Below are 14,427 nucleotides of genomic sequence, written 5' to 3'. Positions count from 1 at the left end.
CGTCTATTCAAGAGCTACTCACTGCTTTGCAAGCACAATTGGTCAATGAACGCACTCATAGAATTGCATTAGAAGACCAATTAAAATCTCGTAATAAAAGGCATAAGCATGACATTGAAAGCGATAGTGATGAGGATTCTATTCTTCGAACTATGAAAGTAACTTTAGATGCTCAAACGGCTCGGAACGAATCTCGCATTAGTCGGTCGCAAGGCTTTCTCTTTTCAAAATTTTAACAGAAAGAAGGACTCACACACTATTTTAGCTTGGCTTAGCCAATTTGATGACTATTTTTTCGAGAGAGAAATTTTCCGAGAAAGACAAGGTCAAGTGTGCTGCAAATCATTTGATTTAGAATGCAGCTTTATGGTTGAATGCAGCCAAGAATGGGCGACATAAACCCCATACTTAGGAGGATTTTTAGCACAAAATTAAGAGACACTTTCTACCTCCTTAGTACACGGCCAAAGCCCGACAGCATTGGGACACTCTTAGACAATTGAAAGGGGAGGATGTCCAAACTTACATTGAAAATTTTTGGAATGCTCTCATTCAAATGAAAAAGTACACGAAAATAATTGTAAAAAGAAGTTTATCTCAGGGTTGGATCCAAAGATTAGAGCGGACGTTAACATGTTTCATCCTCGTACTCTTGCCTCTGCTAAATCTCTTGCTTTAAATTGTGAAAAAAAAATTTGGTATTCCCAAGTTCCAAGGAGAACCGTACTTCTAAACTCTCCAAGGATTCGATATCTTCTAGTGGTTTTGATAGGCGTTCTTCATTCAAATGACCTTTTAACAAGGGTCAAGATCAAAGAAGCCAGCAATTCAACAATAACAATAAGGCAAAGATTGGCAACACTAGTAAATGGAGCGAGTGGAGAACCAAAGAAGACAGATGTTCCAGATTCATTGACTCGAGATAAAAAAGCGAAGAATGTCCGATGTTACACTTGCCATCAAAGGGGACACTATGCTAATAAGTGTCCAAATGACAATAACAACAACAAGAAGAAGCCAATTGCACGACTTAACATGGTGGATGGAGATGAAGACACTGGCACTAGAGACGATGATGATGCTAATAAGTGTCCAAATGACAATAACAACAACAAGAAGAAGCCAATTGCACAGCTTAACATGGTGGATGGAGATGAAGACACTGGCACTAGAGATGATGATGATGCTTACGATCGACGACGACTATGAGCCAGAGTCTGATGGTAACAAGTTCAATGGTAAATCTAATCAAGAAGGTACTTCTAACCTTGATCCTCATTCTTTTTCACCACACACTTTACTTAAAATGAAAGGAAAAATTTAAGATAAGGAAATCACAATCTTGCATGATGATGGTTGTACATATGATTTTTTTTCTAAATGTCTTGCACATGCTCTTCATCTTGACATGATTCCTTCTTGTTTTAAAGTAAAGGCTGCTTTTCAAAACCAAAAGTATAATTGCACTAAGAAAGTGAAGAATCTTGCTTTTTCTAGTGCACAATTTTCTGATGAACGTACTATCTTAGTAGCACCTTTGCATGGTATTGACATGATTTTGGGAATGCCTTTTTGACATGAGTACACACCACATATTGATTATGCAAAGCACACAATGTCTTTTATACATCATGGTAAGAATGTTTGTTTACAAGGAATTTTTGAAGGTAAGGATCAACCACTTTTGAGCCATACTTAGGCCAAAAGGGCTTTGAGGAAGAGAGAGAAAACTTTTTTAATTTTGGTTAACCATCTTAGTGCTCAAGAACCACCTCCTAGGGATACATCCCATGACTCTTTCATTTCTAAATTCTCTGATTGTTTTCTCAATGAGTTACCTCCTGGACTCTCTCTAGAGCACGTCCTGAAGATCATCACATAGACATTATTCCTGGAAGTGCACCACCTTGTAGAGCACCTTATAGAGTTAACCCTCTTGAGCAAAGAGAAATTTAGACTCAAATCGAGGAATTACTTTCTTGGGGACTTATCAGACCAAGTAGTTCACCATATGGAGCACTAGTCCTTCTTGTAAAAAAGAAAAATGGTACTTATCGTATGTGTATAGACTATAAGGCTTTCAACAAGAACACTATCAAGAATAGATTTCCAATTCCTAGAGTTGATGATCTACTTGATAAATTAAGGGGAGCCAGCGTCTTTAGCAAAATTGACCTAAAATCTAGCTATCATCAAGTAAGAATGACCGAGCAAGATATCTATAAAATTGCTTTTAGAACTCAGACCGGTCACTTTGAGTTTTTAGTGATGTCATTCGGTCTTACTAATTCTCTTGCGACTTTTAGTCGTATGATGAATAGGATCTTTCTTGAACATCAAAACTTTGTGGTTGTCTTTTTTTATGATATCTTAGTTTTTAGTAAATCTAAAAAGAGCACGAAAAACACTTGGAAGTTGTATTTAATTTGCTCAAGGAAAATAAACTTTACCTTAATCCTAAAAAGAGTAGTCTCTTCCAGAGTGAGATTGAGTATTTGGGACATATAGTTTCTACTAAAGGCATCAATGTTGATCCCAAGAAAATAGAAACTATTGCGACATAGCCGCGTCTGAAGAATCTTCATGAATTACAATCTTTTCTAGGGTTATGTAGCTATTATCACAAATTTGTACGTAATTCACTGAACTTCTCAAGAAAACCAAACCCTATGAATGAACTGAACTTCAAGAGAAATATTTTCTTGCATTAAAATATACACTTACTCATACACCTGTGTTACAATTACCTAATTTTTCACATCCTTTCTTTGTGGTTATACCGATGCTAGTGGTAAGAACCTTGGTGCGGTATTAATGCAAGATGGTCATCCTATTGCTTTCGAGAGTAGGAAATTTCATCTTGCTGAAAGTAAGTATAACACCTATGATGACAAGGAGTTGTCTAATGTAGTCCATGCATTAAAAATTTAGAAACATTATTTGATGGGCTCAGAATTTCTTATAAAAACTAATCAGCAGAGCATCAAACACTTGCTTTCTCAACCACTTATCTCGAATAGACATATTAAATGGGCAGCTTTTATTCAAAGTTTTCAGCCTATTATTTAATACCAACCTGGTAAAGAAAATGTGCTTGCTGACACTTTGAGTAGAAGACCTTCCATTCAAAATATTTATGTGATTGAGAATACATCTTTTGACTCTATGCGTGAGACTTATGACCAAGACCTTGACTTTAGTGACATTTGTTCTAGATTGAGAGAAAATCATTGGACCCCCTTTTCCTACGATGATGGATATCTTTTCTTCCAGAAAAGATTATATATTACTCGACCCTTTAAATATTCTATTTTGGAAGAATTACATCAGCCACCTTATGCGGGGCATCGAGGTGTTTCATCTCTACATTCTAAACTATCTCTAATGACTTTTATTGGCCTAAAATGAAATATGATGTAGCTGAATTTGTGTCTGAATGTGATGTTTGTAAGATTCCTCCCCCAGCCCCTCAAGATGTCCAGTTTCTCCCCCTGTACTCAATTTCCTTTTCAGAATAATAACAAATCTTGTTTTTGTCTGTTTTGGCCTAGAGAGAGAAAATATTCTAGAGAGAGATAATTCAGTTTCTAGATATCTTTGGATGGAAAAATATCCCTTCTTATTAAAATGATTTTCCCTGAAACAGAAATTCAAAAAGAACTTTCTAGTGTGCAATTGGAATAAATTGAAAATAGATAAAAAGGACCTTAGCTTGAGGGTCCAGATTTTTTGAAAATTTTGGATTAAGGTTCCTATGGACCAATAAGATTAATCCAAATGTAGGGAGGAGATAAATTGAAGAATAAAAGAAAAACCCCCCAAAAATGAGTAAATACTCACATAAGATAAAGAGTTGACTAAGGACAAGGTTTATTAGTTAAAAAAGAAGAGATTATTAGAGAAAATGGTGCATTTTTGACACCTCAGTGTGGGGAATTCCCCTCATGAAGGAAGCGCCTATTTCACATGTGTGGATGAGTTTTAAACTCACAAATAATGGGATATTTTTATCTCTCCTCTCTCCTGTTTCAACTAGATCCAAAAAGTGAGCTAAACTGACCCAAAATGGTCAAAAATTGACCAAACTGATCTGAAAAATTCTAGAATCAGTTTGCTTGGTTAGAGGCTCATTTTTTCTTATAAATAGAAGCCTCCCCCTTTGTAAAAGGTTAATAGTGTTTATGCACTGTTACTCTACTCCTCCCCAGAGTCAAATACATTGAATTCAATTGATAATTCAATTATTTTTGACTAAATCCTCTCCAAAAGAACAGGTGGCCACTCTTGTTGCAAACAAGAGTAGAACCCTCAATCCCTCAAGCCAAAGGAAAGCTTACAAGTTCTATGTAAGCTTAATTCTTACTTATTGTGAATTTTAAATCTACGATTTTCTTAGTTTTTATGCTTTGTAAATGTTTGAATTAAAATCTGATGCTATGCCTTGATGGAAAGGCCACCCCCTTCTCTTCTTTACAATTCAGTCCTTCTTAATCCTAGAAAGTTTAATTAAAAGATGGATTAAACTCTTTTCATTGTTTACTCTCTTGATTTTTAGAAAATGGAGTAGATTAGAGATATTAGAATTCAAATTGGATTAATTCAAGTCATAAATTGAATGTTAAAATTGAGAAATGGTCAGCCATACAAAGGAGGTTATGGTAAAATTTTCTTAAATTTTGTGGAACTAAAGTTTATCATTAGATTATTCTAAAAGAGTAATTCCTTCCGTTTGTGCATTCTAAAAGATTTATTTTTATTTCAAAAGTGTTATTCTCATTAAAATTGAATTTATGCATAGAAAGATGCATAAAAGAATTTATTTTTATTTCAAAAGAGTTATTCTCATTAATTTTGATTTTATGTATAGAAAGATGCATAAGGGAATTTATTTTTATTTCAAAAGAGTTATTCTCATTAATTTTGATTTAATGCATAGAAAGATACATAAAGGAATTTATTTTTATTTCAAAAGAGTTATTCTCATTAATTTTGATTTTGTGCATAGAAAGATGCATAAGGGAATTTATTTTTATTTCAAAAGAGTTATTCTCATTAATTTTGATTTTGTGCATAGAAAGATGCATAAGGGAATTTATTTTTATTTCAAAAGAGTTATTCTCATTAATTTTGATTTTGTGCATAGAAAGATGCATAAGGGAATTTATTTTTATTTCAAAAGAGTTCTTCTCATTAATTTTGACTTTATGCATAGAAAGATGCATAAGGAAATTTATTTTTCAAAAGAGTTATTCTCATTAATTTTGATTTTATGCATAGAAAGATGCATAAGGGAATTTATTTTTATTCCAAAAGTGTTAATTTCATTAAAATTGATTTTATGCATAAAATTGATTTTATTGATAAAAGTGTTAATTTCATTAAAATTGATTTTATGCATAAAAAGATGCATAAAGGATTTGTTTTTATTTTAAAAGTGTTATTTTTCTTAAAATTGAATTTATGCATAAATAGATGCATAAAGGATTTTGTTAAAAGTGTTATTCCCATTGAAGTTGATTTTATGCATAAATAGATGCGTAAAGAATCTTTATATCAAAAATGAGAAATTCTCTTAAATTCTATGTTTAAACGAATGTGATGAGAATAGATGTGATGAGATGTGATGAGAATCATATAGATGTGAATGAATGGATGGATGGATGTGATATGAATAGAAGTGATGAGAATGTGATGTGGATAGATGTGATGAGATGCGATGTGAATCAGATAAATGTGAATGAATGGATGAGATGTCATGTCATGTGAATCAGAATGTAAATGAATGATATGGGATATGAGTGAATGTATGTGATGATAATGGATGTGAATGTGTATGAGAAGAATGGATCTGAATGTGTATGAGAAGAATGGATGTGAATGAGTATGTGAAAGAATGGATAAGGATGTGTATGAGAAGAATGGATGTGAATGTGTATGTGAAGAATGGATGTGAATGAGTATGTGAAAGAATGGATGTGAATGAGTATGTGAAAGAATGGATGTGGATGTATGTGGAAGAACGGATATAGATGTGTATGTGAAAGAATATATGTGGATGTGAATGTGATGGATATGAATTGAATGTGATGTGATGGATATGAATTGAATGTGATGTGATGGATGTGAATGGATGGAGGTGATGTGATGTAAAATGGATAGATGTGAATGGATGTGATGTCATGTGAATCAGGATGTGAATGAGATGATATGGGATGTGAATGGAAGTGATGTCATGTTAATCGGGATGTGAATGGATGAGATGTCATGTGAATCGGGATGTGAATGAATAATATGGGATGAGAATGGATGTGATGTCATGTGAATCGAGATGTGATGAATGTAATGTGATGTGATGCAAATCGGGTAAATATGAATGGATGAGATGTAAATATGAATGGATGAGATGTGAATGAATATGATGTGATGAAATGTGGGTATGGGTAAATGCGAGTGGGTGAGTTTTGATGAGGATAATTGAGGAAAGAAGTGATGAGATGAAAAATGATGAGATGAGGATAATTGAGGAAAGAAGTGATGAGATGAAAAATGATGCGATTGAATGAGAATGGGAATTTATATGAAATGAATGTGGATTAAGTAATGTTGATTATTGTGGAAAGATGAGAGTTCGTTATAGAAACTGTATTTATGGCCTGTTTTTAAATGACTTTTTATGTCAAGAATGCTGGGAAAGCGTTTTGACCATCTTGTGATTAAGGTCGTGGAGACCTAGCTGATAAAGTTACAACAGTTGACGGAGAGTCAACGAAGGACGTCTCGCGTAGCAAGGTCAGCCGAGGTCTTTACCAGCCTCGATTCGATTAAAATGGTAAGCTTCCGGTATACGGTGGATGAGGGACCAAGGAAGCGGCCTATGAGTGAAGCGCTAGGTCACATGCGAAGGATCCTAGAGGGTGCTGACCATACGGTGCTCGGGCTCTGGGTCACCGAAGATACCCACACGTGCGTCATGGAAGATATTGGAACAAGGAGTAAGAGTTGTTTTCTTAAACCGGGCATGGATCTGGTTGATTGACCTTACTGGTCCTCAAACGGATGAGTCCATGGCTCTTTTATATGGATCTATTGGTTGATCTTGCTGATCTTCAACGGAGATTCCATCTTGATTTTTATAAGTGAATATATTGTCGGGTACTATAAGCTAGGAACTATCGAAAAGGCCCCTGATTGCCAATGATGCCATAGGTACACCGATGAAGAAATGATTGGAAATTAGGATTCAACCTGGAGGATTATGATCAGTGACACTATGGTTTCATTAAATGATTGTTTTAAAGATAGCTGAATCTATGAAAAAGGCAATTTCATATTGTTTTAAAGATAGCTGAATCTATGAAAAAGGCAATTTCATATTGTTTTAAAGATAGCTGAATCTATGAAAAAGGCAATTTCATATTGGGTGTGTAAGTGGTGTGACTGGCGTTAAATTTGCATGAATATCTGGCTAGGGGGCCTGGGAACTCTTTTCCCTGGTACCCGGGACAAAACCTAACCAAATTCCTAATTGGATCCCATCACTATAGTGGTTGGGCGGTTGGCTAACCCATGGGATTGGATGGGCTGGACTGATGGATTCGTAAAATAAGGCTCAATTCTGTTATAGTACGATAGATGAAGCAAATCACGGATAGTAATTGTTCTATGGAAAAAGAATCAACGGTTGTGCCTCTCAATGGGGAAGAAACCGTTGGTTTCTATGATTCAAGTGTAAGTTTCTTCCTTGATCTGACCAAGTGACTCTTAGGTTTCTATGATTCAAGTGTAAGTTTCTTCCTTGATCTGACCAAGTGACTCTTAGGTTTGGTCGGATCAGTTTGGTCACCAATGACCCTGACTACGTTAGAGTATAAATATCCTGGTGGACTCGCTCGTGCTTTTCAGTAGGGGGAAGTTTTTCCGGGTTCGGTTTTTGAAGAACCAAGGGATTAGTCTCTTGTCCAGATATCTGTGGGCGAGGCCCCGAGTGAGGGATCCTGCCTCGTGTAAGAAGTGCTACTTCCGCTGCTAGCACCCCCGAATCCGTTGCGCGGAGGGGGTAGGGATCTTTCAATGTTTGTCAAAAAGTGAAAAGTTATAAGGGTAAGAAACTTGGTTTACTTATGTCTCTTCCTATTCCTAACACTCCTTGTGGGAACAGATTTCTATGGATTTCACTGGTTTTCCCTTGACTACGAGCCATAATGATATGATTTGGACCATTGTTGATAGGTTTAACAAACAAGCATATTTCCTTCCTTCTTGTAAAAAGACTCTTACTGCACATCAAGCTACACGTTTGTTTATTAAACACATTTTCACATATCATGATTTACCCCCACAAGTGATTGTTTCTGATAGAGATTGTTTCTGATAGAGATTCTAAGTTTTGCAGTGATTGTTTCTGATAGAGATTCTAAGTTTTGCAGTGATTTCTGGACTACATTATTTTCCACTGCATTTCATCCTGAATCTATTGTGGTCAAATAGAAGTGACAAATAGCACAATATTGGATTTATTTCGTGCATATGTTTCATCACAACCTAAACAATGAGATAAGTATATCCATATTTTGCAATTTGCATATAACAACACGCCACATTCATCCACTGGGGAAAAGCACCTTTTGCAATTGTGTATGGCAAAGTTTTACCTACTCCTATCACTCGTGCATATGTTTCATCACAACCTAAACAATGAGATAAGTATATCCATATTTTGCAATTTGCATATAACAACACGCCACATTCATCCACTGGGGAAAAGCACCTTTTGCAATTGTGTATGGCAAAGTTTTACCTACTCCTATCACTCGTTTGTCACACACTATTGAAGCTGTAGATTAATTCACCATTAATTTCACTTCTGTTCATGATCATGTTCATAAGGTTATTTCTAATGCACAAGAGAAATACACTAACCAAGCTAATAAGAAAATAAAGCACAAGGTTTTTCAAGAAGGTCAATATGTTTTGCTTCATATTGAAAAGAGACGTGTTAAAAGTGTTGAGACTAACCCTGTTGTTAAGTTAGCCCCTCGTTTTTATGGTCCTTTTCAAATTACTCATAAGATTAATGACCTAGCATATAAGCTTTCACTTTCTTCTCATTGGAATATTCATAATTCTTTTTATATTAGTCTTTTGAGACCTTATAGGGGACCCATTCCTACACATCCTATATATGAGGAAGCACATAGTCTTCTTGATCAAGTAGAAGAACTTCAACCTGAGACTATTATTGACCATGACACCAATACTACTTGCACAGGTACTGTATATATAATAGATATCTTTTGACCTTCAAAATAATCCTCGGGCGAAAATGCTAAATGGATGCCTGAGTGGTTTTTTCGTGCCTATCCCGACATCATCCAATCTTACTTTCAAACACGGGCCAGCTGATATGATAGCAATTGAGGACAGTTGCTATCCCGGGATGTCACGGTTTGTCCGTCCATCTTTCTGTGGGTTGATTGGGGACGCCTAATTACCTCTATGTTTGTAGCATGGTGAAAAGATGTAGGGGAGAAGAGAGCTTGAGCTCTTGCAAGCACACACACACACTCACAAAACCCTAATAGAGAACACACAAGGTGAGAGGCTGAAAATCTTCTTATTCTCTACTCAACACTCAACACACCATATACAAGAATAAGAGTACTCACTATATGAAAGGTACTCAACCAAATACATACACGGGTTCTCTATAGTGTGAACCCGACTAAATGAGCTGGCGCTATAACTATGCCAGTCTTTAGAATGGCTGTCACACAGCCTGTCATCCCACTGGCCGCATATCTCCCATGATCTCACCAACCATGCCAGTGGTGTAAGTGTGGGGCCTATCCCCCAGGCGGGTCATCAGTGGCCACCGCCTCACTAAACGAGCTCGATATCTCAACACTCCCCCTCGAGCTCAACTCCATCTCATGTACACCAAGTGAAGCTCTGAATCTGCGGAGCTTCTCTGTACCCAATGCTTTGGTAAAGATGTCAGCTACCTGATCCTCTGTGCTGACATAAACAAGGTCAAGGTCTCCTGCTAAGACCTTCTCTCTGACGAAGTGGTAGTGAACCTCTATGTGCTTCGTACGAGCATGAAAGACTGGGTTCCTGGACTGTATACTGCTAATGTTGTCACAGAAAATGACTTGTCTATCCACTGATAGACCCAAATCTGTAAGTAGCTTTCTCAACCAAGCTACCTCACATGCTGCCATAGCAGCTCCTCTGTACTCGGCCTCTGTACTCGATAGAGCAACCGTAGGCTGCTTCTTGCTGCTCCAAGTCACAGCAGCACTCCCCAAAGAAAACATGAAACCACTGGTAGATCTTCTGTCTGAGATACTACTAGCCCAATCAGCATCTGTGTACCCGTGTACACATATGTCTGTCCCAGTCTCATAGAATAGTCCACAATGCAAAGTAGACTTCACATACCTCAGTATGCGTCTCACTGCATCCAAATGCGGTTTCCGTGGAACCTGCATAAACTGACTCACCAACCCAACAGCATAGCTCAAATCTGGTCTGGTGATCGTCATGTAGATCAAACTTCCTACTATGCTCCTGTACATAGTAGGATCCTCCAAGATCTCTCCTGAATCTGCACTCAACTTGCCATTCTGATCCAATGGCACAGAAATAGGCTTACAGCCTGTCATACCATACTTGGACAACATGTCCAAGCCATACTGTCTCTGCAGTAATCCAATACCATGTGGTGACCTAATCACCTCAATGCCCAAGAAATATCTGAGCTCCCCCAGATCCTTCATCTCGAACTTCTGTCTAAGCAAGATCTTTATATCAAAGATCTCTGTATCATGGTCCCCCGTAATGATCAAGCCATCTACATAGATGACAACAAGCACAACTCCTCTATCACCATGTCTCACATATAGCAAGGAATCTGCATTGGCTACATGAAAGCCAATAGTGACAAGATATTCAGAAATCTTGTCAGACCATGCTCTTGGTGCTTGCTTTAAGCCATACAAGGCTTTCTTTAACCTGCAAACATGCTCGGGGTGACCCACATCCTCATAACCAGGTGGCTGCAACATATACACCTCTTCTTGCAAATCCCCATGCAAGAATGCATTCTTTACATCCATCTGATGTAAAGACCATTTCTTTGACGTAGCCACTGCTATCACAACTCTCACCGTTGCCATCTTGGCAACTGGGCTGAAAGTTTCCTCATAATCAATCCCATATGTCTGCACATATCCTTTGGCTACCAATCTAGCCTTGTACCTGTTTATGCTCCCATCACTATTATGTTTAACTTTGTACACCCACTTGCATCCAATGGCTTTCTTGCCTTCAGGCAATTACACTAAATCCCAAGTTTCATTTCCATATAGTGCATCCATCTCCTCATCCATAGCTTTCTCCCAACACACATTTCCAACAGCCTCATCAATGCATGTGGGCTCTACAACCTGCACAACCTTTGCCATATATGCATAGTGATGTGCCACATAACCATCATATGTAAATCTCTGCACAGGGTTCTTCACTCTCCCTGATCTTCGCAGCTTTTCATTCATGGCTTCCATAGCCTTCTTTACACCAGGTGTTCTCATAGCTGGGATCCCAAGCTCCTCATCAAGGCTCATATCTGAGCCACTAGACTCTCCATCAACATGAGAATGCAGAAATGTCAGGCATACCAAGGGGCTCAACCACTTTCTCTTTTCCTTTACGTGATGTACTAATCACATTTGCAGGACTGGTATTATGACACAGCCTGCCACTCCATGGTCTATCAACAGACCCACTAGATGAGGACTCTCCTGGTCCACTCAAAGACTGTGATTGCTGACCTGCATTCTGTGCAACCACACTTCCACTCACATCAGTCCCAACAGCTTCTTTTTCAGCAATATACCAGCTGCTCATCTCATCAAACACAACATCCCTGCTTACCCTCAACTCACGTGTAGCAGGGTTATAACACCTGTATCCCTTTTGCTCAAGGGAGTATCCAATAAACACACATTTTTCAGCTTTCGGATCCAGCTTAGTTCTCAGCTCATCTGGCACATGCACATATGCAATGCATCCAAAGACTTTCAGATGAGACAAATCTGGTTTTCTGCCAGTAAACCTCTCCTCTGGAGTTACATCATGTATGGCTGCAGTTGGAGTCCTGTTCATGATGTATACTGCTGTAGAAACAGCCTCAGCCCAATAGCTATGCGGCATATTTTTCTCTTCCATCAATGCTCGCGCAATCTCAGCAATGTGCCTGTTTTTCCGCTCAGCAACTCCATTTTGTTGCGGAGTGTATCTGCATGTGAACTGTCTCCGAATACCATTCTTCTTCAAAAATTCAGAGAACTCATTGGAGAAGTACTCTCCCCCTTCATCTGACCTTAGGCACTTTACATATTTCCCTGTTTGCTTTTCAACCAAAACTTTGAAATTCTGAAAGTGAGTGAACACCTCACTTTCTCCTTCGTGAAATATACCCACACTTTCCTTGTGTGGTCATCAAATGAAAGTCACATAATACCTGCAGCCTCCCATAGATATGGTCTTCGTAGGACCCCATACATCTGAATGCACAACATCTAGTGCATTTCTGCTCACATATCTGTTACGTGGAAACACATGCTTTGTTTGCTTCCCAAATTGGCATGCTTCACATATTTTCTGCATACCTTCCACTTTAAATTTTGGCAGCCCTGTCACAATTCCTTTTGTCTGCATAGACTTCAATCTTTGCACATTTACATGCCCAATCCTTTTATGCCAAATGTCTCTGTCTGCAACAATTCCTGAACCATTTGCAAACATCGCAGTACTCATTTCAGGCATGTCTACATTCAACGTAAACATTCTGCCCACTATGTTGCCTTTTGCAACCAACCTGCACTTGTCTTTAAAATCTTCAACATAACAACCATTAGGGTTAAACCGAACCTGCAAACCCTGCTCAATCATCTGGCCAACTGAAACCAGATTCTTTGTTATGTTCGGTACATGAAGTACATCTGCAAGGTACTTCACTTTGCCATCCTGCATAGACAATGGCACATCTCCAACGTGGGCAATTGGATGAGCAGTGTCATCCCCTGTTTTCACAAAACCTGGTCTTTCCGGGTTTTTCATCTCCTTGAACCACTCCCCATGACTCGTCATGTGGTTCGAAGCGCCTGAATCCACATACCATACATTATCTTTTTGTGCTGCATCAACATTTTCAGACATGGCATTCACGACATGCTGCATAACAAACAACCTTTCATTATCCTCATTATTTCTGCTTGAGGATGCATAGTTGTTTTGCTGCACTTTTCCATTTTGCATGTCAGCCTGCTTCTTATAACATTCTGCCTGCACATGTCCAGGCTTACCACAATAATAACATTCACGTGCATCATTATATTACCTTTGCCAATTTCCACGGCCTCTTTGACTCCCCCTGCCTCTGAATTTGCCTCTTCCACCTGCGTGTTGTTGTTGTTGTTGTTGATTCTGGGACTGTTGTTGTTGTTGCTGCTGCTCTGCTGGCCATAATTCTGATTACCTGTTCAGCCACCTCCTTGACCGCGTCCACGGCCTCCTCTACCTCGTCCTCTTCCTGAACTCGTGTAGAAGGCCTGTTGCTCTGAACTGTTTTTGCTTTGTGAAGACTGTTGGTCTTCACCCAAGCTCTTCTCTTCGATAATTAGCATCGACACCAAATCTGTAAAGTTGGGAATGTTTTCCTGAGTCTGAATGGACGTCTTGAACGCCTTGTATTGTGGCCCTAGACCACGTAGACAGACTTCCACCTTGTCATCATCATCTACTGACACACCAATAGATGCAAGGGATTCCACAATACCCTTTATCTTCAGCGCATAGTCATTCACAGACATGCTCTTTTTCTCCACAGTATGAAGTTCATTCTTCAACTGTATCTTACGTGCCTTGGTATTTGTTTCATAGAGCTTTACCAAGGTGGTCCCACGCCTCCTTGGGGGACTTGGCATCCTGAATATGCCCAATCATGGTGTCATGTATACTAATGGATAGCCAATACATAACCTTCCTGGCTCCTTGGTTCCAGTCTTTAAACTCTTTCACATCTGCTGCAGAGCAGTCGGATTTATATCCGGTATCTCCGGTGCCTCTTCATGCTCACCTTCTATGTAGTCCCAATAGCCTTTTCCCATCAGGAAATTCGTCAACCTGAACCTCCAAGCATGGAAGTTATTCTTATCCAGCTTCTCAGCCACAATCTGTGTTATGCCATCATTAGACATCTTGCCAAACACACAATTGTACCAGAAACTGCACTCTGGTTTTTCTGCACAAACTGCTGTATTTTCTGCACAGCGGTACTGTAGTACTCTCAAATGTCACAACCAGTGACTTCAATGTGCATACATACACCCAATGGCAACTGTAGACCTCTTTGCAGCACTCATA

Source organism: Cibotium barometz, chromosome 53, assembly GCF_041138505.1.
Source record: "Cibotium barometz isolate CiBa-2024 chromosome 53, ASM4113850v1, whole genome shotgun sequence".
Lineage (NCBI taxonomy): Eukaryota > Viridiplantae > Streptophyta > Polypodiopsida > Cyatheales > Cibotiaceae > Cibotium > Cibotium barometz.
Note: the sequence above shows the minus strand (reverse complement) of the source record.